The 27,653-nt window shown below is 39.4% G+C and overlaps 1 long non-coding RNA gene across 1 annotated transcript; it reads left to right on the top strand.

Annotated features, from left to right (window-relative positions):
* Positions 1-340: 340 nt before the first annotated feature.
* On the top strand, positions 341-27,259 carry LOC121872135. The gene is made up of 4 exons (XR_006090042.1): positions 341-431; positions 2,754-3,029; positions 24,511-24,585; positions 27,135-27,259. It is a non-coding gene; the product is annotated as an uncharacterized LOC121872135 (long non-coding RNA).
* Positions 27,260-27,653: the final 394 nt, after the last annotated feature.

Consider the following 27,653-nt stretch of genomic DNA (forward strand, 5'->3'; position numbering starts at 1 on the left):
ACTTTTTATAGTGCTTAAACTGTGTATTGGCTTAAATCTGCAAATTAGATACTTGGCAACCATTTGGTGTGCGTGAAGACGTGGGTGATGCCAAGAGTCGCTTGTGAGAAGAAACGCTTTCCTTTATGTTGATTATTTAAACAATATTGAACATTTTTATCAATAAAAGTAGTGTTTTTCAATTATGCTATTGGTATTTAAATAGTTAATTATTTGTTATCTTTTGTAGGATAGCGATATTATATTAGTATATTGTTGAGCTGTACCATGTTTACAAGGATCTGGCATTGACAACACCGGTGCACGTGACGTAGTTGGTCAGTTGGTCCCCAGCACGTGTAGGGTGCACACGTGTTGGATCTCGGCACCACCAGTGTTTTAATGAGTGCACAGTGTCTACAGTACCACGAGATCTGTAAAATTGTGAACAAGTAATGTAATTGGTTTGCTACAGTTTCTATCGTTATTTACAATTGTTAGATGAGGTCTATTTCAACCTCATCTACGCCAACGTGTAATATTTAAAACTGATTATTCCGTTGTTAACAATTGGGGTGACATGTTATATAGTACCGAAATGTTAAAGGATGGTACACGCTGACTCAGTTTAAATTTCTCGCCATGTTAGATGAAACTGCCTTAACCTTATTGAAAGTGCTCGTCCTCAGTTTATTTAATTAGTATCGTCGTCAAAAGATATATTCGCAAAAATACGATCGCTGTTCACGTTACTTGTTGATGTTATAGTGTATTTTTGCTTTGTAACAACTAAGGTTTTTAAATACGTATTCCAGATTAGTAAAACACATTAGTTATACAGCTCTCTGGTTTTCGTTAATTGGTATTTAGGACATTACTTAAGGAAGAATATTCGAAATGTAAACATGATCATTATAGAATTCTAACTTCGGTACGGATGCCGGTAATAAAGTCAATGATACAAAACCCACCCTGAAATGTGTGTCCCCCAGTAAGGAAGCCACCCATTGACTCATAGCGTAAGCTCTTGTACCCCGATTTGGTTAGGTATAGGCTAGAATGCACTTAGTGGCTTTCTTTTGACCCAGGGTAAGCTAGAACAATTAGTGGTGGCTTTATCAGCACTCTGGGTGGCTTTAATTCCTTATAGTAAAGTCCCTTCAAACTTCTGAAAACTGGAGCCCAGGATTAATGTGATCTCGTGACTATGCTAACTTGCGTTCCCGGGTGAAAGATTCTCCCTCCCTCACAGTACTAACGGGGCTGACATAATGCGTCGTAACACCGCTCTCGTTCACCTTGCACACCTCTCACACACCCTACACATTTCTCACACACCCTACACATTTTTCACACCCTACACATTTCTCACACACCCTACAGATTTCACACACACCCTACACATCTCTCACACACCCTACACCCCTCCCATACACCCTACAGACCTCTCACACCTATTCGCGGTTTATTATTTAAAACACCAACATAATAGAGATCAATATTTTGTGAAAGCTTTAAAAGTTCACCCAATTCAATAAATGAACTTTCAAATATCTTCCTCAATCATAGTTTTTTATGTCAAGTAGCTACCGATAAAGTTCAAAGCCACATTAGTCACACTGGAGTGAAGCTTCCGTACTGCAGTATGTATTTAATTATAATGTGAGGTGGAAGACAGGTAGAAGTTTATGTTTTAGATATATAACCTGTGCCTTGATTGAAGTGTGTCCACCCAAGCCTTCAGAATTTCTCAGTTCGTATTTAGCATGGAACAAGGACATCTTAATGAGGTACTTATCATATTTTTTGGAATATCTGATTAAATTCTAAGACAGATTGATTTTTGCATTTATCAAAACAGTTACTACAATTTTGCGACATTTTGCAGCCGAGAGGACGTAATGTCATTAATTAATTTTTAATTACGCCGGTGTAATTTAATTAAGTATACCCGTGCACAAAGATTGGGGTTTTTATTTCATCAATTATTTCAGTTCTTTATGCGGTGAGAATATATATATTTTTTTACATAATTTGCATCCAGAATTCGTTACTTTATTACTCACAATATTCCGTGCAGAATATTCACCTGATTATCTCTTCCTGTCTTGGTTATCCCTCGCTATTAGTTCTGAGCATCCACGCTTCACGCCTTTACCCTAATTGCAATTATTATATTATTCACATGAGTGTAGCTACACCAGGAAGTACAGTACCTATGAGGTCAACACCCGAAGATTTGTGTGGTAATCGACCTTTTCAAGACAAGACTACACGGTCCGTCCGCCAAGGGAACAGAGTCATGAATGTAGAGGGCAGGTGATCCTTTACCGAGATGCAGACGATAGGGTCATGTTGTAGTGTTCATCCGTCTAACTATTTATAGGAAGTGTCGTTTCTGTCCAGTTTCTTAATAAAGACTACACGGATGAAGGTAAATCAAGGTCTTGGGGTTAGTTATCTGATTAAATGTTCTAGTCGTTTGGCTATTGTTTTGGTCGGTAATGACACACACACGCACGCACACACACACACACACACACACACACATATCGTTGAATATTTCTCATGTACAGTATTTGCGATTTTTTTTTCTGAAATAAGATATTGTAAAGTATATTTTCATTAAGTGAGAAATATTTTTTTGTCTACTTATATTTGTTTCTGAATTTCATCATTTGTTTATTCCTTGTTTATTTATACTGTTTGTTTACCTGTAGCGTGTATTATAAATGACAGAAAACCGAACCTGACATAAATCCTTCGTGTTTCAGGATACTTTTATTCAACTCACAATATTGAACTTGGATCAGTGGACAGATAAAACATTAAAACCCTCATGTGAACCAAATTAATGATCTACAGAACACAGTGTACGAGGCCTTGTGATTACTGTTGCCTGCTGCTATTTCTATCATTCCCTTGGGTGTCTTAGTGAGTGTCTGGTGACTTGAACTAATAGACTTGGTGACCAGTGGTGGAGGATTTCTGCAGTCTGTCATGTCATCTTAACTTGGCCTCACCACACCTGGACATCACGTCACTCACAGGTAAGTTGAAATTGAGAAAGTTTATATAGCTAACCACATTTAGGTCGAATAGTTAGCTTGGATAGTAAATTTAACCAGCTACTATTGTTATGATTTAATGGCATAGTTAGTGATTCTTGGGCAGGATAGTTAACTTAACCGACCACTATTGTTATGAATTAATGTTAACACTAGTGGTTTTCATTATTCTGTGGTGACTGTTATTAATGACTGTACATTAAGGGGGGAGGAGAGTGTTCAATGTTCCAGGCATGAGTCCATTTTTTCCGTCTTCAGTCACACGTGTGGGTCTCAGGGGGAGTGACACGGTTTATCATAGTCAAGCTGTAGTTTCTTTGGTTATTATTCACGGTGCCAGATGACTTAAGAAAATTTATGACATTTATTATTATTATTATTATTATTATTATTATTATTATTATTATTATTATTATTATTGTTGTTGTTGTTGTAAGAGTTTAGCATATATAAGACTTGAGGATAATAATAATATTAATTTTATAACAGGTTAGAAATATTAGTCTTTTTTTACATTATTGTTATTGATAGTAAATGATAAGCAGTAATTATTAGACTGTCCACATACGATAGTTATATTAAGTTTATTGACTACACATATTTTATTATACTTCTTGGTTATTGATTGTTGTATTATATTGTACCTTTTACCTGAAATGATGTACAATTTGTGGATTAAGACTGCCCCATTGTACTACCTCTACCATGTGTACAACCCGTTAACATTCGTGGCTGTTACGTGACCTCGTATCATGTAGTAATACCTATTGTAGTCAAGATGTATGTGAGGTCCCTTCTGGTTTCTAGTATTGCAGTATCACGCGAGGATGATTACAATACTGTCTGACCATTAGGATGATTGCCACGGCGCCGATAATATGAGTCGCGGGTCTTTCAATCGAGGTATGATGCCTGGGGGGTGGTGTCATGGCGTTGTCTGTCAGTGTCACGCTTCACGCCCCCATGACTAGTGACAGTCGCCAGTGAGAGTAAAATACTTTCTGAGGGGTGTTTGGTACATGACCATGGCTAGGATGACACTGAATACAGATTTATACATGCAAACTTTTATTACAGCTAAGATGATGATTATATACAGGTACAGACATGCAAGCTATCATATCTAGGATGATGACACTACGCAATTTAGACATAGATACCTGAACATAGCTAGGGGTGATGACACTACACACATTTAGACATAGATATCTGACCATAGCTAGGGTGATGACACTACGCAATTTAAACATAGATATCTGACCATAGCTAGGGTGATGACACTACACACGTTTAGGTATGATAGTTCAAGATACTCAGGTTGATGAGTCATATACATATACATACAGAAATACACGGTAGTCTACCTTAATCTCAACCTCCTTCGTGTATCAAGCGCATTAGTACATTCTCAGTGTTCGGTGCTCGTCGATACTGAAGATTGATGCCCACAAATGATGGTAATATCGGTGTATTGATGAACTGGTCTCAATAGAATCTGAAAACTTGCGATCGGTAGGAATTCGTATTTTGGGGATCTTTATCGTGGTTGTAATTCATGATGATAAGTACCTGTGTAAAATAAAGAAAAAAACAGGTATATATTTCTTCTGTAAAATCGTCATGCACAACTTGATTCAGCATACACAATTACTTATACACAATACAGGTATATAATGTACGTAGACAGAACAGGTGTACAGATGACGTTAATTTTTTATTTAATTTTCATTTTCACACACACACACACACACACACACACACACACACACACACACACACACACACACACACACACACACACACACACACACACACACACAACACACACACACACACACACACACACACACACACACACACACACACACACACACACACACACACACACACACACACACACACACACACACACACACACACTTGGGCTTGGTTCACTGATCTGTCCAGCCTGTTTCTATTCAATACACCTTTACCGTACCTGTCACCCCACCTCCCTCACCTCTTGTCTCCAATGTTCTCTCCCCCCTCGCCCCCCTTTCTCCCTTGTACCCAACCCCTCCCCCAACCCTTGTCTCCATCCGTCTACCCACTCTCCCCCTCACATCCTCCCTTCCCCCCTCACCAGGTAAAAGGAGGGGAGACAAAGGGATAGTCCTCAGGTTCACCTCGTCATTCCCCTCTTTTCATTAATAGAGGATTACCTGTGTGTGCTGTTAACGATCCTATTATGACCTGTGTGTGTGTGTGTGTGTGTGTGTGTGTGTGTGTGTGTTTCATCAAGTAAATAAGGTCAATTATACGCTTCCACCTAACAAGGACTGTAAACTGTATCTGTTCCTCACATACATGTATCATTCTGCACCAAGAATTTCCTGCCTGCGTGTGTGTGTGTGTGAGGGAGAAAAAGTGGAGGAAGAGGAAAGGGAGGGTGTGGGGGAGGGGTGGGGAGGGGAGGAAGGGGGGTAGAACAGGTGGGCGCGAGGTTCAACGAAACGGATCAATATTTGGATCAATATGAGTCTAAGCCGGTGAATTATACCCAGGTATTATTGTACGTTAATCTGTATTGATGATCAGAGAGGAATATACTGAGGAAGGTGTATATGGAGTGTCACTAGTCGTTGTTGTAATCTTACTGACGATGGAGGTGTTTAGTTAATGTATAAATTCTATTTTTATCTGACGATTCGATAACTCTGGGGTGGGTGTTGATGTACGATAATAAAGGAGTTGAAAGAAATATTTATTCATCTTTAGGATTGTTTTCTTTCAAAGATGATTGTTATATTTGTTATATTATTGATATGTTTGAGAGATCAGACAACTATTTAACCACAAGGTAGTTTATGGGTCAAAGGAAGGGATAGATAACACATATTGAGATACGATATTGTCAACATGGCAAATCAGACGACTTCCATATTCTGGGAAATTGATTCTCATTACCCGTATTAATGCACTTACACTTATTTAAATAGAATATATATTAATTTCTTATACGCATGGTTTACTATATAACTGTAAAATACCATCTTAAGGTCATCTGGAAATAGACAAATGTAAAAAAGTATTCCAGTGTGGTAAAGCAATGATACATAAACCATGAGCAACAGGGGCCACGGGCAGAGCTACTCACCCACAAGCTGTGTCTGAAAAGCTTAACCACGAGGGATTGTCGGTGGGTAACAAGAATCATTGAATTATATCATTTTTTTTTATGGCAGGTGGTGTTAGTTTTGTTTTATTTACTCTTTTTAGTCATATTGGAAAAATGAATTTGAGAACAGCTGTGAATTTTGTTAGTGCAAGTATACACACATACAGTGTGCTTGAGATATGTTTTGCCAAGTATTTATTCTAGGTTATGTTTTTTAGAATAGTGAATATATGATGAGATAGAATGTGTGATGATGTAAGCTTCCTTCTACGTCTCCTCCCCCACCCCTGCAATTTCCTCTTAGTCAACAACTGCTATGACTTGAGGAAGTTGAGGCTTACTTCAGTTCACCTAGAAACACGATAGAGGTCTTGAGAGAGAGAGAGAGAGAGAGAGAGGGGAGACTGGGACTTGAACACAGTGTTTTAAGACTATCATCAGCAAAAACATTATTTATTTCAGATCATATCGAGTAATTTCGAGACTGAAAACCGAGTAGGGAGGGGGAGGGAGGAGGACACTGGAGATGATGCCACCTAGCGTTTAAATTGTGCACCATTTCGTATTATATTTACACACTGTAGAGTTACCGATCTGTATATATTATCATGAATGTACAATAACAAATACTAACGTTGATGAGCGTTGACTGGTTTAATTAATTATTAAACGAGAGAGAAAAGATAATTGGAAATAGTAAAGAGTAGCAGACGGGTGTACAGTTGTCAACGAGTGGATAGACGTAGTAGAAACAGGAAGGAGAGGGGTGGGGTGGTAATGCAAGGATGACGGGGGGAGACAGGAAGAAGGCGAGAGAAAGGAAGAGGAGAGTGGCAGGAACAGGGGGGGGGGAGAGAAAGTAGGTCATGGCTAAGGGAAATTAGACGGAAAATAAGGGAAAGAAGTCAATTATAGGAGCAGAGATGAAACGATGAGAAGTAGGTCAAGAAAATAATTATTTTTAAGTAATATATAACGCGAAAAATGCTGTAGATTATTATTATTATTATTAGCAGTAGTAGTAGTAGTGGTAGTAGTATAGTAGTAGTAGTAGAAGCAGTAGTAGTGGTAGTAGTAGTAGTAGTATGCTTGTATAAGATTCATTATATCTTGTATTTATAATTCTTCTTGTATAAAATTAGTTCCTTGTTTGAACTGTATCATTGGGTATATTAAGTTTTCTTGAATTTACCATAAAAACGCTATCCTGTCCAGCCACGTGTGTGTGTGTGTGTGTGTGTGTGTGTGTGTGTGTGTGTGTGTGTGTGTGTGTGTGTGTGTGTGTGCGTGTGTGTGTGCAAGCTTGAGGTGGGGGGGAGGGGGGCGGTCGGCCTAGGTGAGAGAGTTCGTGCTCAACCGGATCGATTCTCAACCGCATGTGGCGAGCGATTGTGTACGTCTCGTCCCTCGCAGGTGGTGGTTGGTGGGGACACATGGCGGAGAGGGAAGGAGGGAAAGGGAAGTCCTACATGAGACGGGGTAGCAAGGGAGGAAGGGGTAGAGTTAGGTTAGGTTCTGTATAAGGGGAATGGGTGGGGGAGAGAGAAAAGGGTAGAGATGAAGTAGAGTTTTTGTTTTCGATGGAGAGAAGGATAGAGGAGAGGAGGATAGGTAGAGGGAGATGAAGGAAGGGGAAGAATACGAAAATGATAAAGAGGGAGGGAGGGAGGGTTTAGGAAAGGACAGAGGGAGAGTCAAAGGGAAGGGAAGTGGACAGGTAAGGTTTCCATTGTATAGGGAAGCAATACACGTCATGGGAAGTAATTCTCTTCAGGGTAGCGGATGGGTGACAGATGGAGTGGAGAGATGTTCAGAAAAGGAGAGAATTGGGGAGATAATGGAGTAATGGGGAGAAATTGGGAGATAATAGGGAGATTTGGGATATGTATTCAAAACTAATACCTTTATTTTTGTATTTCTCGTCTCCTTAATAAAAATTCATCTGTTATCATTTAATTGCATCACTCTGGCTCGTAACATAATCTTGTCATTAGATATTTAATTCTGTGCAAAATTATCCAACATAACGGTATACCGGAATTCATTTTACAGTAAGTGTGTGGATTTTAATTTATTTTCTCAGACTAATGTGTTTGTGTGTTCTACTGAGTGATTGGTTGATTTATTATAATTAGTTTGGATAATAGCGTGTATTGTGAGGGGAGCCTTATGGTACCAGTGATGATGATAAAATACTGTAATAGGTGTGGCCTTATGGTAGTTATGGTGATGAGAATAGTTGTTATGGTGGTTATAGTGGTGCTAATGATGTTAGTTATGGTGTGGGAGGAAGAGAGATGAAGAGGCTGGGTAACTGATTTATTTTCTTTAATTTACTGTACAATATGTGGAGTTATTAACACATAATTTTATTGGTGATTTCAACGGCGGTACAGGAAGTGATCTAGCAGCGAGGTGAAGGGGTAGGAGGGTGGGGTAGATTAGGGTGGGTGTAGTGGGTGGGTGGATCAGAGCAGGGGGTGGTAGGTGGGTTAGCGGGGTACATTTAGCACGTGGGTGGGTGGGCGGGCTGGATACATTAGGGTGGGTGTAGTGAGTAAGTAGGTGGGAGTAGGCGGGCGTGGTAGATTGGAGAGGATATGGGCGTGGGGAAGATTAGATATGGCTGCAGTTGTTTCACACACACACACACACACACACACACAGACACACACACACACACGTTTAGCGTCAAAGTTTTATATGTTTAAGTTTACACGGTTAATAAGTTTTTCTTTTATATAATTTAATACGTTAGGCATTATTTGAACTATTGTGAGACTACATCTGTCTGGATTACTTAATATAAGCGGCATATAAATAACAGGCGAAGATAGGGAGAAATTTTCTTGAGATTACCGTAGCTAGACGTGTTTTCTCATCCATAGTTCACTTACTGTACTTATCTTTGAGGTCAAATATCTACAGTTCTGCTGAAAAATTTGCATACGAACCTTTATTTATTCAGGAACCTTGATTCGGTTGAGAGTATGATTCTTTTTAGTTGTTATGCATCATTAACATCTTGAGGAAGATTTATGATCGATATCGTCTGTAAGAGGAATATTAGTGATAGTCACATTACCAAATTCCCGCGCTGTCTGCTGGGCGGGACAAGAGTGCGCGCGCAGGACCGTGACCGTTGTTGCCACTATGACGTGCCCTCATGCATACATAACCACAATTTCCCTTTGTTGATGAGGGAAATGCAAATATATCGATTTAAAAAAACATCATTGTTGTAATTAATTCATTTAGCATCCAATACAGAACGCAGTGATGGTCAAGGAAAGAGTGTAAGAGGTAGTTCTATTGGCTAGATAGGAATACTATATAAAATTGAGTGGCAACTCGGGTTTTCTAGGGGTAACTGAAGGAAAGTGAAATTCTTCAGTCGGAAACGGACGTCATGGGGAATGGGTGTTGTTATAAGGCACTCGAGCGTAGCCAGGGGTGCCGGGGGTGTGAGTGTGTGGCCATAGTTCAGTTCAAGCCACGGTTTCTTTATAGATTGGCTGGCATTGTGATGTCGGTGTCTTTATGTAACCCGAATTTATGTAGTTTCTTGCACTAAATACCTTTTCTATTGGGTTGTATTATTCTTTTTCTCTCTGGAAGGAACAAATGCCTTCTGGGAAGTGAACGTGAAAGGAACGACAAGAGTATGGAAGGTATGGCGAGGGGCAAGAAAAGTTCAGATAAGCGAAACATCAACTTTTACTGCCCCGACACGGTGATCAACTTTTGATGATTTCTCTTAAGTTTACGATGATGATTTGCCCGTGTTAACATACCGGCTACTGTAGTAAAGTATTATATAAGCTATGTTGTCATTTCGGTGATATGAATCTTTGAAATATTTCTAAGATTTATAAACAACATGGTAGATATGATGCTTGAAATTACTTAATAACAATATCTGTAGTGCTGGTGTAAGATGTAAGCAATTCACTCTTCATCTCCGAGACATACTTGTTCACGGACGGACTCTATAAATGATAAAAGGGAAATAATTTATTTTTTCACGAATTATCTGTGGAAACTTTTTTACACTGTGTTGCTTCTATACAGTATGTGATCGCTTTCCGTAGGTGGTCAGGTTTCTCAAAGGTTCTTTAGATTAATTTCAACCTTAATGGATATGTAAAAATGATTCAGACTGACTTACACTACGTCACAAGGATGGCGGCCGTAATTGCCTGATAAATGTTTTCTCATTCATCGTCGTCGGGAAAAATACACACGATTTATTTTGTACGATTGTATGATCATGTCGTATGGAAGTTAGACTGTAGGGAGGTCAAGTTTTTGTCGTGTTTTGTAGATCTGATCACGGTCTTGTACCAATAAATCTTTAATTGCAACGGAAATTTTAGTTCCGCGTGTGTGTGTGTGTGTCTGTGTGTGTGTGTGTTTTGCGTAACTGTACAGTCAAACCGAAGAATAAAATACATACAGTACTTCCTGTCTCTCTCGTCTCCCTCATTATCTATCGCGTAATCTCTTTCTATCTCTCTCTTTGTCTCTCCCTCTCTTTGTTTATCTCTTTCCGTGCGGGTGACAGCGCTAAAAGAAGGCTGACGGTCCGGTTGGTGAATAAAAGGCTCTGTAGAAGGAAGGAGAAGCTACGTGGCAGAGGTAGTACTTCCTGGTTGTTCAGAGGCGATTATTGTCACGGAGGCAGCAATGGTGTTGTGTGCTTGGCAGGTGTGTAGTTTGCTTTGGTCTATACTTGTTGAGACTTCTGCCAGGTGTAAGTACTGTTGGTTCAGCCATTGAGCCACTTATCCACCCACCCACACTCCCTCCCAGCCAGGTGCCGCACGCCCATTCATTTTCCCAGTCAGGTGCAGCCCTCCCCACCCTCCCAGCCACTTAGATACCGCCCATCCACCCACCCGCCCCTCCCAGGTAGGAGTCACACGCCCATCCAGCCATGAGACGTCCACCTACCAGCCAAATCCACTTAGGAGCAGCCCATCCACCCTCGCCCAGGGACAAACCACCCTTAGGAGCCACCCATCCAACCACCCAACCAGGAGTCATCCATCCACCCACCCATCCACCCAAGAGCCACCCAGTCACGCGTGGGGTAGGCAGCGCGCGTGAGGTGGAGAGGGTGGCACGTGGCGGAACAAGGCATTGACTTATCTGTTGACACTTACACCACTACCCCTTGTTGCTTCCGCGTGTGTGTGTGTTTAGAAACCTCACGTGGTAGCTATGTGTACGGTGACGGAGGTGTGAGATAAAAATGTGTCAAGACTTAGTGACCGTTTTCTTCCCCTATCGTCCATGAGAGATTCTGTGATTGGTTGGTTGAGAGGCAACATTTTTATTTGTTATTTTGATATCACCAGTTTTGTTGACTGGTATAAAGATGGCTGATTTTAAAGGTTAAGTATTGTTTAATCTATCACGTGGTCTTTTTAGCATATATTTGCGTATTTATTAATTCAGGAAAGGAAATAGATAAAAAAAAGTCAATATGCCATTTGTTCTAGTAATTTATATATTTCACATCAATACAATAAAATCAAGCAACTTTTTTTTTGTATCTCCAAAGGCAGAATTATTTTGTATATCTTCTTAATTAGTTTTATTTTGTGTGATTCAGGAGTTATGCTTTCCGTGATGGACATGAGTAGGCAGTTACCTTCCCGAGTTATTAGTGAGGTGTGGCGTGGAGTTAATTACAGGTGAACATTTTGAAATAGTATTACGGTGTGTGACTTAGTGTTAGGTAAGGCTATGTTCAGGTATTACGACACACACACACACACACACACACACACACACATTTATTAGTTCAGAGGTGTACGTTATCACTGCTTCATAATCACCATCATCATCATCATCATCATCATCATCATCATCATCCCTTATTCTTACTTACTAATATCACCATATCTCCGTCACCATCACCACCATCCCTCACACCATCATTACCATCTCTCACATCAGCATCACCATCTATCATACCATCATCACCACCTCTCATTATCTCACCATCAAATCACCAGCATCACTCACAATCACCAGGAACTATATGGTCATCAGATAGCGGAAGCATGAGGAAGGTGGTTGACGTCGGTACTATTGTTTGACTAGACTGCAGAGTGAACGTTGGGGAGGTGTGCTCTCTCTCTCTCTCTCTCTCTCTCTCAATTGATATGTTTTATATTGGGGGGGGGGGAGGTAATTATGTAGGTACTGTTATGAGCAATGTATACAACACGCACACATACATACACGAACAAAACAATACAATTAACAAATATACAATCATACACCCATTACTTGCTGTATACATGATTGAAGCACAATCCTCATACACACCCACCTGTCATAAACACTGCTTCCTCCAGCCGCCACACACACACACTGACACAAACACATTAACGTAACAACTTCTGGGAACATTTATTCTACAGCTGGGTGAGAAATCTTCCACAACAACAGTAGGAAATATACTGGAAGACTGTCACTGTTTGTCCTGTGTGTTCAAGATATAGAACAAGTGTCTGATTTTATTTTAAGTGTGTACATAACAGGATTAAATAATTTTACCTATATTTCTAATCATGGTTGAGGCGTCACCTGGTTGATACTGTCATTGTACTGTCATGTAGTTACCTGTACTGTATATCTAATTCTGATTCGGGCTGTAACAACACTGAACCCTTGGGTGAGTTCCATCAGCTGTTAGTTGACAACAGTGAGACCTTGTTTATGTTCCGACAGATGTGGTTGACAACGCCCAGGTTTTTGTGGTGTTGGTGCCTGGCGGAATGCAACTGTTATGCATTACACACAAGACTATTAATGTCTATGTTATTTTTGGTTATAATTATTATGACAAAATTATCAACCATGATTCCTTTGCCCCATTAATGATAATTGTCATGCGTTATATTGTTAATTATTGGTGTCATGCGTTCTTGTGGTAATTAATCTAATGGGCGCCCTTGTGTTAATTAGCGTTATGTCATCTGTTGTTTTATTAAATACGTAATTACTCATATATCGACTATATATTTGTTAAGTTTGTTGATCGTATCTTCCGTTCATGTGGCTGGAGATCCTCGGAGCATCAGGATAACCGTGTGTCAACCTGAACCTAACCAGAAGGATTGGAGCCTACGCCTTATGGTTAGATTAGGTAAGGCTACGGCCCGTTTCATCAGTCACCGTGGAGAAGACGACTTCAAAACTAGAACACGACTTAATAGATGGTTTAAAATTATGAAGAAACTCTCAGTGTCTCAAGCATATACCAGACGATTTATTTCCCGGATCTTTAAGAACCAGAGGACGGATTGGGGTGAGGAAAGGGGGGTTAGAGGAGGAGAGTGAGGTAACCGCATCTCTCTGTCAATGTGTGTGTGTGTGTGTGTGTGTGTGTGTGTGTGTGTGTGTGTGTGTGTGTGTAAACTTAAGTCACGACATCACGACGTTATAGCGCAAACCACCACCACTAAATCACCCCCCATTAAAACTGTCTATAGATACATTTTATTATTCTCATTTACACCTGAATCAATGAATATCTAGAACGTCAGTGATGGGTACAAGTTGAGACACGAGAGAGTATTACTTCACATAGCAAAGAAAAGTGTTGCTATAGTGGTCACGTCATCCTTCAAGACCGTCTCCGTATTTCTGCCATGCTGACGATAAAAGGAATGCGCAGCTAAATTTAGGACGAACTTGTACTTCTTGAGTTGAGTGACGATTAGATTTCACCCGCCCAAAGCTAAGTCGCCACACATGCTGGATAGGTATTTATTTATTTATAATCTTAAGCTGTTGTTAAGCTTTAAATGAAACAGATTTTTTTTTTACAACTTCATGTTTACTAATTGCTATGCTACACCCTGCATCTTACCTTGGATGGTGTACAGTGCAGTTAGTGAGTTATAACTGTGTCACCTTCATAGGACAATAAAACACTGTATTAGGAAACTATTATAAACTAAACGATTAATCTTTGACCGCCCATCTGTCTGTCCACAAAGTTAATAATGTTTAAGGTAGAGAATCTTGTATTGGTGACATAATTGTGATGTTTTTTTTTTTTAACTTTCTTTAGATAAAAATTTAATATAGATTCCGGTATAAGAACTGATAAAAGCTAACGGAACTAACGGGAGGAGGATAGATATACGAGCGTAAATAGCGGACACCCGTCATTTATTGCTCCAAGGACACTCACACACAGAGAGATTCACATAGACACCCACCGACACACACACACACACACACAGACACACACACACCGACACACACACACACCCACACGACACACACACACACACACACACACACACACACACACACACAGACACACACACACACACACACACACACACACACAGACACACCCACACCCACCGACACACACACACACAGACACACTTCATAGACACCCACCGACACACACACACACACACACACCGACACACACACACACCGACACACACACACACAGACACACACCCACCGACACACACACACCGACACACACACACACACACACACACACACACACACACACAGTGACCTTGGTAGGAATAATACACAAGCGAATCTGTTGCCGGAACTATAGGCAGGGCGCCGTCTGTGTGACTGCGGGAGGGGAGGAGGGGGTCGGGATTTATACAGGAGTAGGGGGTAGTTATCCTGGGTAAGGGGGGGTTATATCCCGGAAATAGATGCCACTGTGTTTTGACGAGTGATCAGAAGGAATGTAACCCTAATATTTTTCTATTATTATTATTATTATTATTGTTATGAATTAACTCTCTATTTATCTTTCAGTTTCCTTCTATCCATCTCTATCTAGTTCTTTGTTACACACACACACACACACACACACGAGACCGTCCAACCGTTCGTCCGTCCGTCCGTCTAATTGTTCGTCAGTCCGTCCGTCACTCCGTCCTTTAGTCACTCCGACAAACCGACTAACGAACAGCGCCTGTCCTTCCGACCAACTGACCGACTGACTGCCCGTGTCCGTTCGTCCGCTGTGGTTTAGGTAGTAGTTTATAGAGGAAATGTTTATGGTGATGTGTGGTAACCGGGGTCACTGTCTGATGGTGAGCTATGGTGGGGAGAGAGAGAGAGAGAGCTCCCCCTCATCATTAATACTATCACGTCACAGTTAATTACTGTTGCTCGACTAAATGGTCATTTTATCTCACCTGGAGAAAGTTTACAGGTATAGGTGACCTGATTACAGTACCTGCTCTTACTTTAATTGTATCATATAGAACGCTTCAACGTTTATTGTGTGTGTGTGTGTGTGTGTGTGTGTGTGTGTGTGTGTGTTCATCATGGGTCGTTTAGTTCTCCTAGGAAAAAAATCCCTCGGTATTATATTATGTTCTTTGGCGGTGATCATCTTGGGGAAAAAGTGTAATTTACAGTGTCGCTTCATACCTGTGGTTCTTATTGTTAATGGTGACCTTCACACCTTAGTAAACAGACAGTAAAATATAATTAACCTTACGCTCTGTTTACCTTATCTATTACCTTGTGAAAGTTTCTTACAATTTTATTTTCTTTCTTGTTTATATTTTGAGGAGTGTCTTTTGGTGCACACACACACACACACACACACACACACACACACACACACACACACACACACACACACACACACACACTTGAGCATGGCCAGGGAACAAAAGTCATTATCAATAAAGAAAATAGTCACTGTTAAAATAAAAAGTGGCCATGAAAATCTTAGTCATCATGGTTCATATAACATATATAAACGTAATTTTCTCCATTTTCTCTTTAATTCGAAATAACAAAAAAATTATTCCAATATCCGACCTCAACTACGGATTTCCGGATACAAAACCAACACATATTTCTCTTTATATAATATATGAACCTCGACAAATCCTTCTTATATTATTACGATATTTTATGTATATATTCTCACACAACCTCTATCTCACTTTCGAAAGACTTTGAATCTAAGATCTCGTGACTCAAGCATTGTGTGGTGATGGTCAGGCAACTCTAGGTATCTATTTGACGTAACATAACAGTCAGTCACTCAGTCAGTCACTGCTTTAAGACAAGGTTATCCACGGCCTCTAGTCATCACTATTGAGTAACTACGCGTGAGGCGGGGAAAGTGTGTTCTAAAGGAGTTCGTGAATGGTCAGGTATTAAAGTGCGTGATTTCCCGCTTGTGGCGAGGATCTCAACAAGCGCTGAGGTGATGAAACTCCTCTCGTTGTTCAGCTGGTTATTGCGATGACCCAGGTGTTGCTACTGAGTCTGGCTGGGTGAGGGGTAGATAGATAGACAGACAGACAGACAGACAGACAGACAGACAGACAGACAGACAGATAGATAGATAGATAGAAGTTAGGTTAGGTTAGGTGAAGGCCGACCTATACCTTGTTGTTCACGGCCACTGACTAACTAAAGCATTTGGGAATTTTTCTCAGGATGAACAAAGTGTAGCGTCATAGCTGTGGGTGGGTGGGTAAGGTCGTTCTAGCCTCACCACTTCCATGGCTGCTGGGGAAACGAGCCAATTTTTACGGTGTGATAAACTTTCCCGCGTGATCTTGGGTGTTGTCTCTGTACATATTGCCAGATAAAAATAAAATCTTTGTTAATAAACCTGGAAATAAGGATAATTACACTAATGTATTTATATATCGTGAAAACTTACATATAACGGGCTAACTCATTACATATTGTCCGTTAAATACAGATATTATAGTGGACTACCCTTTCTCATAATATATAATCCCTTAAAAGGAGGTTTCACATTTAACGGACTTCAATCTAACTTCCATCCGTTAAATAGAGGATTCACTCTAGATAAATAAACATAATTTAAACCGGAAATAAATTTAATTCTTATACTAGAATATATTAAGATGCGTCATTTTAAGTTTCATCACAAATTCGTGTTTTGTTCTTACATAAATTTCATTCATAAATTAGACTAAATTACATGGCCACTACCGCCAGCTGATGACGTGTATAAAAGACATCTGTTATTTGCATTATAATTTGTGTCTAAGAATAATGAATATAATGACGTTGGATATTATAAGGAATTTCTATCAATACTTATTTCTTATCTTGTGTCTTTTAAAACCGACAGTGTTGACAGATTACAGCAAGGGATGACTTTTTGTAACCTGTGTTGTGTTCTGAGATTGCAATACTGTGGAAATGTTGAAGTTGGTTGTGTTGTAAACTGGCAACACTTTTTTTTATATTTAATGTTTTAAGCTCACAATACTAGAGGATTTTGTTGTGTCGTAACCTCACAACACTAAGAGCTATAAGTTTCTGTGGTTTATCTCAAGATTACAAACACTGAAGGAATTATTGGGTTGTGATATGTAACAACCACGCAACACAACTTCAAAATTATATAATAAACAAACCAGGTTAACAAGAGTTGTGTTGATGGTGGTGTGTGAAGTGTGTCAGACGGTGATTAATATTGTCAGGTCAAAAATAAAAAAATAAATAAACTGAAGTAGCTGACGAGGAAGACAAAGAGAGATATTAGCTGTCACCTCCAGGCATAGCTGTATGAAGTAGTGAAAACACGTACAAAAAATGTTGGTAAGTATTAAGTTATGATATAAAGTAAATTAAAGTAAGTCTGTAATGATAGAAAAGTCTTGATAAAAAAGTAATTGCAATAAAGAGAAAAAAATGCATGAAGGGAAAAAAATAAATAATATAATAAAGTCAAATAAAACATTACAATAAAATAGATGAAGAAATTAGTGTCGTCAACATAAATTACAATATTTCAGTAAAGTAAATAAATCGTGTTGATAAAAGAATGAGATAATACAGACACACCCACACACACACACACACACACACAACACTCCAGGGATGTGGTTGACGGAGCACCTGTGTATTACATCCGTTAGGTGTTGAGGAGTGTCGAGTTTTGGCCACAAGCTCAGTAGTGCGAAGGTCAACTAGTTAACTATAATGGCTTATTCATATTTTAGTCAGGAAAGGCGTACGTGTGGATACAAAGATAATATAATTTTTTTGGGGGGGAGAGGGAGGGATTTTTTTTTGAGTTGTGTTGAAAATATGTCGCGTGAAGTTTGTTGAGTTTTGTTATTGTATTGTTTAGAAACTGAAGACTTTGTAAACCATAGTAGAGTACGGGATGAGTTTTTACAGTTCCAATGCTCTATGACAATGGGTGGGATTAGGTTAGGTTTAGGGTGGTTTTAAGGTGAAATAAAATAGGATTCAGATATCTCACAAGCAAGCAGTGACCCATCAGAATCGTCTTCCTATGGTGACCTTATGTTAATGAGGATACGTTTACAGTTCCTTTGTAGTGGGAATCAGGTCATCGACTGTGGAGGTAATGATATATTAGCGGACCACCTGAGGACGTAGCTAGTGACTCTGTTCCCTCATAAGACGCCGCTGCAGGCATACCAAGATGATAATGATGATACAAGCACTCCCCTTGTGGCATGTCTCCTTCTGGCCATATTTTCCCTTATTTTCTCTTGTAAGTCATGGCCAGCGTCTGATAGAGAGGTAAACAGGACTCTCTCTCTCTCTCTCTCTCTCTCTCTCTCTCTCTCTCTCTCTCTCTTTCTCACACGCTGGGGTCAGGTTCTCCATAATAGTTCACCTTGGTAGTGAGACGCACCAGTTACCGTGTGATACGCTATTGATCTAGTGTGTGAAAGTTCTTCCTCGGAATGTCAATAGATTACCTTTTTTTTCCCTAATACGTCGACTGAGACTCACTTATTCGACGTGGTTACTCGACACATATTTAGCAGATCATATCTGTTTGAAATGAATACTGAGCCGCTCTGTTGGGTTTTCTTTGTGTTTACTTTAATTAGTCTCGGTGTTGTGATTAAAAACTTTCTCCATGCTATAAGTGACTGACGGAATAATACAGGTTAGGTGTATAGCAGCGACCAAGGATACGTCGCCTTCGTGTTATCCCAAGTAATTTCCCGCCTGATAATTTTTTCCCAAATATAATAGCGGAAGTAAATATCCGGTTTAAAAAAAAAATGAATCCCGCTAGAAAGGTTGTTATGACTTGCCTTTGTTCCCGAATTATGGTTGTAAGTTTACCAATATTTTATAGTTGTGGCATATCATCTTTTTGTTATTACTTACTGATAGAAATTATCCTTTGATTTGATAAGTTGGATAAATTTGTACATACGTGAGGATAAATGAAGGATTGAGGATATTGTCTTATTCAATTGATCTTATATAGACTTGGTTTAGGATTAAGTTCTTATCCTTTATCTTTATCAGTCTATATTTCCTAAGGTGAGTGATCGTCTCTGGATGTTCCGTGATGTTCTATAGTCAGTTGGTGTGACGCATGTTACTGTGTTGTCTTACCAGGTGTAGAGACGTGCTGCTCGCTCATCTGCTTACTGAGAGTTGTGAAACTATATAAACATTGCTAGACTACATACAAAACAATTTGGTACCTCTGTCACGTCAGTTTTGGCAGTCTTGAAGTGGGTGTCCACTGATGATGGTGGTGATGCTAATGGTAATGGTGGTGATGGCGGTGGTTGTGGTGATGGCGGTGGTTGTGGTGATGGTGATGATGGTGCAGAGGATCGGTCAAAAAAAAAGAAGAAATGTTGCTTAGGAAAGTGTGATCCAATGCATGACTATGTAAATAACTTTCTAGAGAGTTGAACACGATGTAAGTCTCTCTCTCATTGTACTTTTCTCTCTTTGTCATCTGTCCCTCTTATGTAATCATTTCCCCACTTCACCACCCCACTTCTGTCCATCCTCCAACAAACCTCCCTCTCTCCCTCCCTCTCTCCCTCCCTCTCTCCCTCCCTCTCGTCCCGTCATACATAAAACATCAGGAGAACAGAATAATGACTGTTGTTTTCCCCCCTAATTACTGTATATATTGATCGTGGGCCTAAGAGGGGTGGGCCACGCCTCTACACCTGGGAAAACGGCTTTGAGCTCCGTTGCCTCATGATAACAATGTGGTGGGTTTATTGTTACCTACGACCGATTGGTGGGGCGAGGTGGTGGGTCACTATAATTGTTTGGGGAATAAATTGTGTGTGTGTGTGTGTGAGCGTGTGTGTGTGTGTGTGTGTCTGTTGTTTACTTATTCAAGCGTGATAATAACGTGTTTGGAAATAGATGACATTGTTTGTCCGTTCGTCTGTGATCAAGTTCCACCACACCCCTCGTCCCTCCGCCTACACTTTTACCTCCTAGTTCACCTTTTTATTGTGGATGGAAGAGTGTATCTATCCATGACGTCATAATCGATAAACCGTTGCCTCGCTGGTCCTGTAATTTGTGTTTACGTTTTGGTGTGTTATTCAGAGCAGCTACGAGGGCTCCAAGCACGTGAGGATTAGGCACCCTAGTTTATTTCATCAGATGATTGAAGATTCTATCCTAATCTAGCTTATCTTAACCTAACCAAAACTAGCCTAACCTAACCTAAACTTGCTTAACCTAACCTACCCTAAACTAGCCTACCTAACCTTACTTAACCTATTCTAAACTAACCCCCACAGGTAACGGTAAGGTGTTTAATCATCAGGTAAAATAAACTGAGGTTTCTAATCTACACGTAATCAGTGACTTATGGGCTTTTTATTATTAATTTCAACTGGGGAATATCTCGGTGAATTAATCCATATAACGTAATATACTCAGTACGTCTCAGATATTGATCATTCACGTTAAAAGGTTAAGGTGTTTGAGTCATGCTGGACAACACTACAAATCTCAGGCCCAGCGTATGGCAACATCACGTATAGATTGAAAGTTGTCGTATTATGTATTATGGATTAGTTTATTTTCTTATGTGTGTGTGTGTGTGTGTGTGTGTGTGTGTGTGTGTGTGTGTGTGTTAGAGAAAATCCAATTCATCATCTGAAAGTTAAAAAAAAAAAAATCGGAATGCAATTTTACTTTCCCTCGGCAATTTTGTCATTTTTGTTTTCATTCTGCATTTGATGTCTCATTACATTTCTCAGCAGTATTTTCCTCGATTGTATTTCACAGTTCGACAAATCTGCACTACTTTAATTTAAAAGAAAACGGATTGTCATTGCGAGTAGGTCATTAGATGTCAGTGAATTAAATATAAATATCTGTCAATTGTTTTCAGAAGCCGTCAGATATTTTTTTTTCTTTTCGCAATGATTAGATGAACGTGATCGCCATTGTGAATTGAAAAGTCATCCGTAACTGCCGCTAGGGAGTATAATGCCTCGTGTATCAGTCGGTCAGTTAGTAAGTCAGTCACTCAGTCAATCAGTCTATCAAGAAAAGCATCCATTCAGCTGTAACCTTTCTCTCAAGTCTCAGTTTAAGAAATATATAATCATTAGAAGGTCGACAGTGTTTGGTGTGTTGATTGTCTTTTAAGTGAATTATAAAGGTGGCGCTGGTGAGATGTAGATTGTCTTTTGTTTTAGGTTTATTATAAGGGCGGTGACTCATAAGATGTAGATTGTCTTTTGTTTTAGGTTTATTATAAGGGCGGTGACTCATAAGATGTAGATTGTCTTTTGTTTTAGGTTTATTATAAGGGCGGTGACTCATAAGATGTGATTGTCTTTTGTTTTAGGTTTATTATAAGGGCGGTGACTCATAAGATGTAGATTGTCTTTTGTTTTCTTGAAGTATAAGGGCGGTGACTGATAAGATGTAGATTGGCTTTTGTTTCCCTATAAGATAAACTAAAGTACAACGAGGGTTCAACTATAAGTGAAGGGAAGAATAATACAGGGTGGTGCTATAAAATAAGACCCGGTCTCAGTAAATCAACTTATATAGAACGGTACTGTCGAGTAAACTTTTTGCGCTTATGAAAAAAAATCTTATCTTTATTTCAACACTACACTTTGAGTTTATTCATTCTTCAACCATAAGAGGAGAAAGTAAAGGAGTTTTATATCATTCAGGTAAAACAAAACAAGACAATATTTATCTTCAGTTCAGGTAAATTCTTAAAAGCAGGAGTGAATAGATAACACTTTCGGTGCTTCGGTGTGTAAATGGAGCCGCTCTGTCACGTTCACCGACTCTCACTCCTGTGTTATTGTAATTTGCTTTGAATTTCGGACTTTCAGAGACTCGAATAAGAATCCCCCTTTCCTCAGCTGAAAAACGAAGTGACGTATCCATGCAGTGATGGCAGAGTCTTACTGGAGTGTTCGTGATATAATAGCTATAATTTTAGTTTTTTTTTTAGTGAGTTAGATAAGTATTCTTCACTTAACTAGACGAGAGGAAAACTTTCAGCTTTTCAATTCCCTCCTGATCCCGGAGAAGAGGCACGATTGCAGACATAGGGTAGAATAATTAAGTCTGTTTACCTGTATTTTCCCACCTTGTCTATTTCATTTCAGTAGAATAGATAGTAGATTTCTCCATGTTTTATTTCTTCATGGAGGATAGGGAAGGGAGAGGGGGGGGGGGTGATATTTACATGTATGAAGGAAGATTGATTTTCCCATAAGGGGAGACGATAATATATTCGATACTTATCAATACCTGGGAGGGAGAAGTGTGAACTGTGACTGATTGATAATGAATAATGTGGTGGAGTGAGTTGACGCACACACACACACACACACACACACACACACACACATCCTGCATGACTGTTTGAGTTATTACTTTAAAAGCTTCTTATGCCACGGTAATGACTCGTTCTTGACAAACCTTCATGAAACAGTGGATGTGGAAGGACTGCTTGAGGGGGGGAGGGGTCTGTTGGTGGAGGGGTTGATGGGGGCTGTTGATGGAGGGGTTTGATGGGGGTTGAAAGGAAGGGTTGTTAGTGACGCTTGATGGAGGGAGGGGAAGAAGAGGTATTGATGGGGGCATGACTGAGAGGATGAAGTCATTGAAATCGAGTCTGATATAATAACCTCTCTTGGTGTAATTATAGTCTTAAGAATCATTGCGAAGTCTTTTGACAGACGTCCGCCATTAAACGTAGTCCATTTCCGTATCATGTCGTCCATCTTTTGTGTACTGGTCAGGCGAGGGTTGCAGGCTCGAATTTCATTGGTCAGAAGATAGTGGTGGGTGCTTACAAGGAGCTGTGTGATTGGTGAGGCACTGGCTGCATTTTGTTAGGAGATATGTGATTGGTATTGTGTTTGTTATTATTCATGGGGAGGCTTGTGATTGGCCAAATGTTGTTTTTATTTATTCTTGAAGAGTGTTTTGATTGGCCGAGCGTAGTTTGGGTTTGATAACAGTATACTAATCTCTCTTATCTGCGAATAAAAAAATATGTAAATTGATCCCGTAAATCACTGTAGTGTGGCTGAAGAACAGTTAATCCTGCAGAATCTCTTTATTTACACGATTTATTTATTTTTTCATAAATGAAGTTAGTAGTTAGTGAAGCATTGAACAATTACAGACCAATTTCATCGACGCCGCCCACCACAGGTATTTCCAGCAGGTATAGAGGTTGTTATAGGCACTGGCAGAAACTATAGAGATTATTGGTATTAATAAATTATGTATGGAAGCTATAGATAAGGAGAGGAGGCTAGGGGTAATGGGACCAGGGGTGGGTGGCTCTAGACCAAAACAGATATAGTGTATGACCACTACATCTGCGGTCATTATCATAGCGTGGCTTGGTACATTATGTTCTTACACGTCATGCTCAGTAGTCACACAACACACTCAATATAAACATGAAAAAGAACAGCGGAAATCTTGCCGTTTAAACCCCACTGGCTGTTACTAAACCACAAACTCATTTTACACACAAACTGACGTATAACTGTGATATTTATGACCTATTAATCTTTTATTTACAAATATTACATAACTATAAAAGAAATTGGGTTTAAGAGAAGACTTGATAGAGATGGATATATAAGAATGCCAGGTCCTCCACCGTCTCATGGCCATAGGTACTAAATTTCCTAATCCACACGCGTTAATAACATAGCCCCAGCCACTACCAGGTAATCACAGGTAAGATTAATAATACCTCTCAGGTGTGTTGGTAGCGTGTGAATCTTAAGGAAAGGAGGGTGATTTGGGGGGGGGGGGAGGGGTATACGTATGTCCTAACTCACTGCTGTGTTGGTGAGGGTGTATTGCTGTGTTGGTGAGGGTGTACTGCTGTGTTAGATGGTTACTGCTGTGTTGGTGGGATCATTATATACGGTACATTACTATTAAATAGACAGGATCAGTATAGTATTGACAGAGTGAACTGAAGACAATGTGATGAACTATCTTATTATCCCCCCCCCCCAGGATCACGCTTGGTCGTAATGACGTCACTCAACACCAGGGCGGCGCTGATGCTGCTTCTTCTACTCTTCAACACAGGTCAGTCTTTGCTGTTAGTGGTCAGTAGCTTTACGAATCCCAGCTTGATGTATCATCGCAACCCTTTACTGTTACTAAGATTGCATCGATAAGTTAAGATCTTGAGAACGATAATATATCATCTTGAGTATGATAACATAACGTGACGAGTTATATACGGTAACGCATTACTGTTGTGGTGGGTGAAGTAATTACAATAATAATCTCTTCAGGCTCGTGGCTTCTCACCTGTGGATACCTTGTGTTCTTTTATGTATATTACCTACCTTATTTATTATGTGTGTGAGGCAATAATGATGGTAACGAGTTTGGAATACTACTACTACTACTACTACTACTACTACTACTACTACTACTAATAATAATAATAATAATAATAATAATAATAAAAAGAAGAAAAGTAATAATAATATTAATAAAAATAATGATAATAATAATAATAATAATAATAATAATAATAATAAAAATAATAATAATAATAATAATAATAATAATAATAATAATAATAATAATAATAATAATAATAATAACACCAGGTAGAAGACACTGAAGGTGAAACTCATCTTACCTGTGTGATGAACGAACACTTTGCATGGATCACCTGGTGACGATACACCTGGTGACGATACACCTTAACACACCTACGGCTCATAAAACATTGAATTAGAAGTTATAATATTTTTTTTTTATGAGTAAGAGATGAGACAGCGGGTGTGAGCGTGATTGGCGCCTTAAAAGAACAATAATGATGGTAATTGGTGAGTTAATAAGCCAGTGGTGTCTATTATTTGAGGTAAAAAATTGCGACGCCGTTACAGATCCTGGATATAAATCAATGGGGGTAACTGGCAACTCAGGTGTCATGAGGAAGGTAGATGTCTAAGTGAGGTATAATGACGTTAGTTCACTCCTTGAGGTAGTTCAACTGTCTCTCTCACCGTGACGGGAGGTGGAAAGAAAGAGATAGTCAGAGAGAGAGAGAGAGAGTTAGTGAGTGACAGTGTTGAAGAAAAGGTCTACTTATAATATTATTTTTACCTTGAATATTAGATTTTATTTGTATAGTCAAACACAAAGTCATCTGGTAACTTTTTTTTAAAGTACTTTAACTACAACTACAACAATAACAATAAAAATTTTAGTACTAAGTGAAGGGCGAGGGTGTTTTTTCTTGTAAACTCTCTCTCTCTCTGCGCCTACCCTACTTAAGAAACAAAAGACGGTCGCACTCCAATTCCCGCCTTCACCGATGACGTCACTCGAATTCAAACATTTGTCGACAGCTGAAGAAAATAGATAGATATTTATTTGGTAATATCGACCAACACGTTTACATTGAACCAACATCTATATATATACACAAATACAGAGGAGGAGGAAGACGTGGCCATATCTCCTTTGTCTCTTGTCTCACTCTTGTGTCTTACCTGTCTGTCTTAAATATGTTGTGAGACAGTTATTTATGTAAACAAACTTTCCAACAGTGTGTGTGTGTGTGTGTGTGTGTGTGTGTGTATGTGTGTGTGTGTGTGTGTGTGTGTGTGTGTGTGTGTGTGTAACTTGCTAATACACGCCAACTGTCTTACGCTGGACGTGTTTACTTCTGCTCGACTTACTTGACTGTAATATTTCCCTCTTTACCTGTTAGCTTCCATGCCTCTTAGCTAGCCTACCTACCTGCCAACTCACCTGCCTGCTCTATACCTTGCCTGGTCATGTTTTGGACTGTCTCATACACTGGAGACTTTCATACGATGTGCAGTATTGTCACGTATAGGATGGAGGCAGTCAGCGTTATGCACACACACACACACACACTCATATTTCTCTTGTGGTATATGCAGTTTGACACATGAAACGGAGGAAAATGAGAGTGTGTTGATTTTCAGGTGTTTGAATAAATATAGCTCATTCCTATATACCGACGAATAACAACGATTCAGAGTTGACAAGGTCGAACCTGTTGATGGTGGAGGTCAGTGCCCTGAAATTTCCGCGCGAGAACGGATGGTCCTTCTCTACCGAGAGAGTGTTCAAGAAAGCAGAAACAGTTGGCCTCGTGAGACACATCCCTGACCAGTTTAGATTTACCCATGTGTTTACAACTCCTATACTGTAGAAAAAGTGAAATTAAATGATTTTAAATGATACACAACACTGAACTGGTCGGTAGCTCACACGGGAGACGGACTATACTGTATTTCGGAGATGTGGAGCACTTCGAAACTTGACCTCTTGTGTTGTTTTCAAATATTGGAACTTGCATATATGGTAACTTAATATATTTAGCTCCTACATGAACAACCAAGATTTTTAAATTATAGTTGACAATTATCATTTAGAAATTTCATTGTCAAGTACTGTATATGTATATAGGTGTATGTAAGTATCCATGACGTGTTTCTATGTATAAGTATGCAATAAACACAACTACTTCGTGTGCATACTTTTATCTTCAACAATATTTAAATATACACCACAACATCAGAATTACTCACCGTGAATAGCAACAGTTATAATAACCAGCCTGTGTTTATTACTCTCAACAGGGAGGTGTTGTGAGTGGGATGCCGGGGAGGAGCTACGTCGGTTTGTGCGTGTGAGAGAGGACGCCCCGCCAGGCACCACCTTACTCACTATCAACGCTACTCACCCTCACCTCCTGCACTTACACCAGATATCTCAGGTGACTCTTTCTCTCTCTCTATGTTAATTACCTAATAGGTTGTAGTGAAATGGTTCCTTTAAGTATATTGAGTTAACTAAGTTTTCTTAAAGTGTACTTCATAGATATATAGTTATGTTTGGTTCAATAACGTAAAGCAGTATAAGTTATGTAGTTTTAAGTATAGTTTATGTTAAATTTATCAGAATTATAAGTTCATTAGTTTAAGTAAGATATAAGTTAAAACTAGTTCAGTATAAGTATAAGTAGATTTAATTTTGGTTTAGTAGTTTTAAGTTTAAATCTAAGTTTTAGTTTAAGTAAGTTTTAAGTTTAATGTTGATTTATTTGGTTGCAGGAGTCAAGCGGGATGTTCGGTGTGGTGGGGGAGGAAGGGGGTGTT

This window comes from Homarus americanus, unplaced genomic scaffold (genome assembly GCF_018991925.1).
Source record: "Homarus americanus isolate GMGI-L3 unplaced genomic scaffold, GMGI_Hamer_2.0 scaffold22069, whole genome shotgun sequence".
Lineage (NCBI taxonomy): Eukaryota > Metazoa > Arthropoda > Malacostraca > Decapoda > Nephropidae > Homarus > Homarus americanus.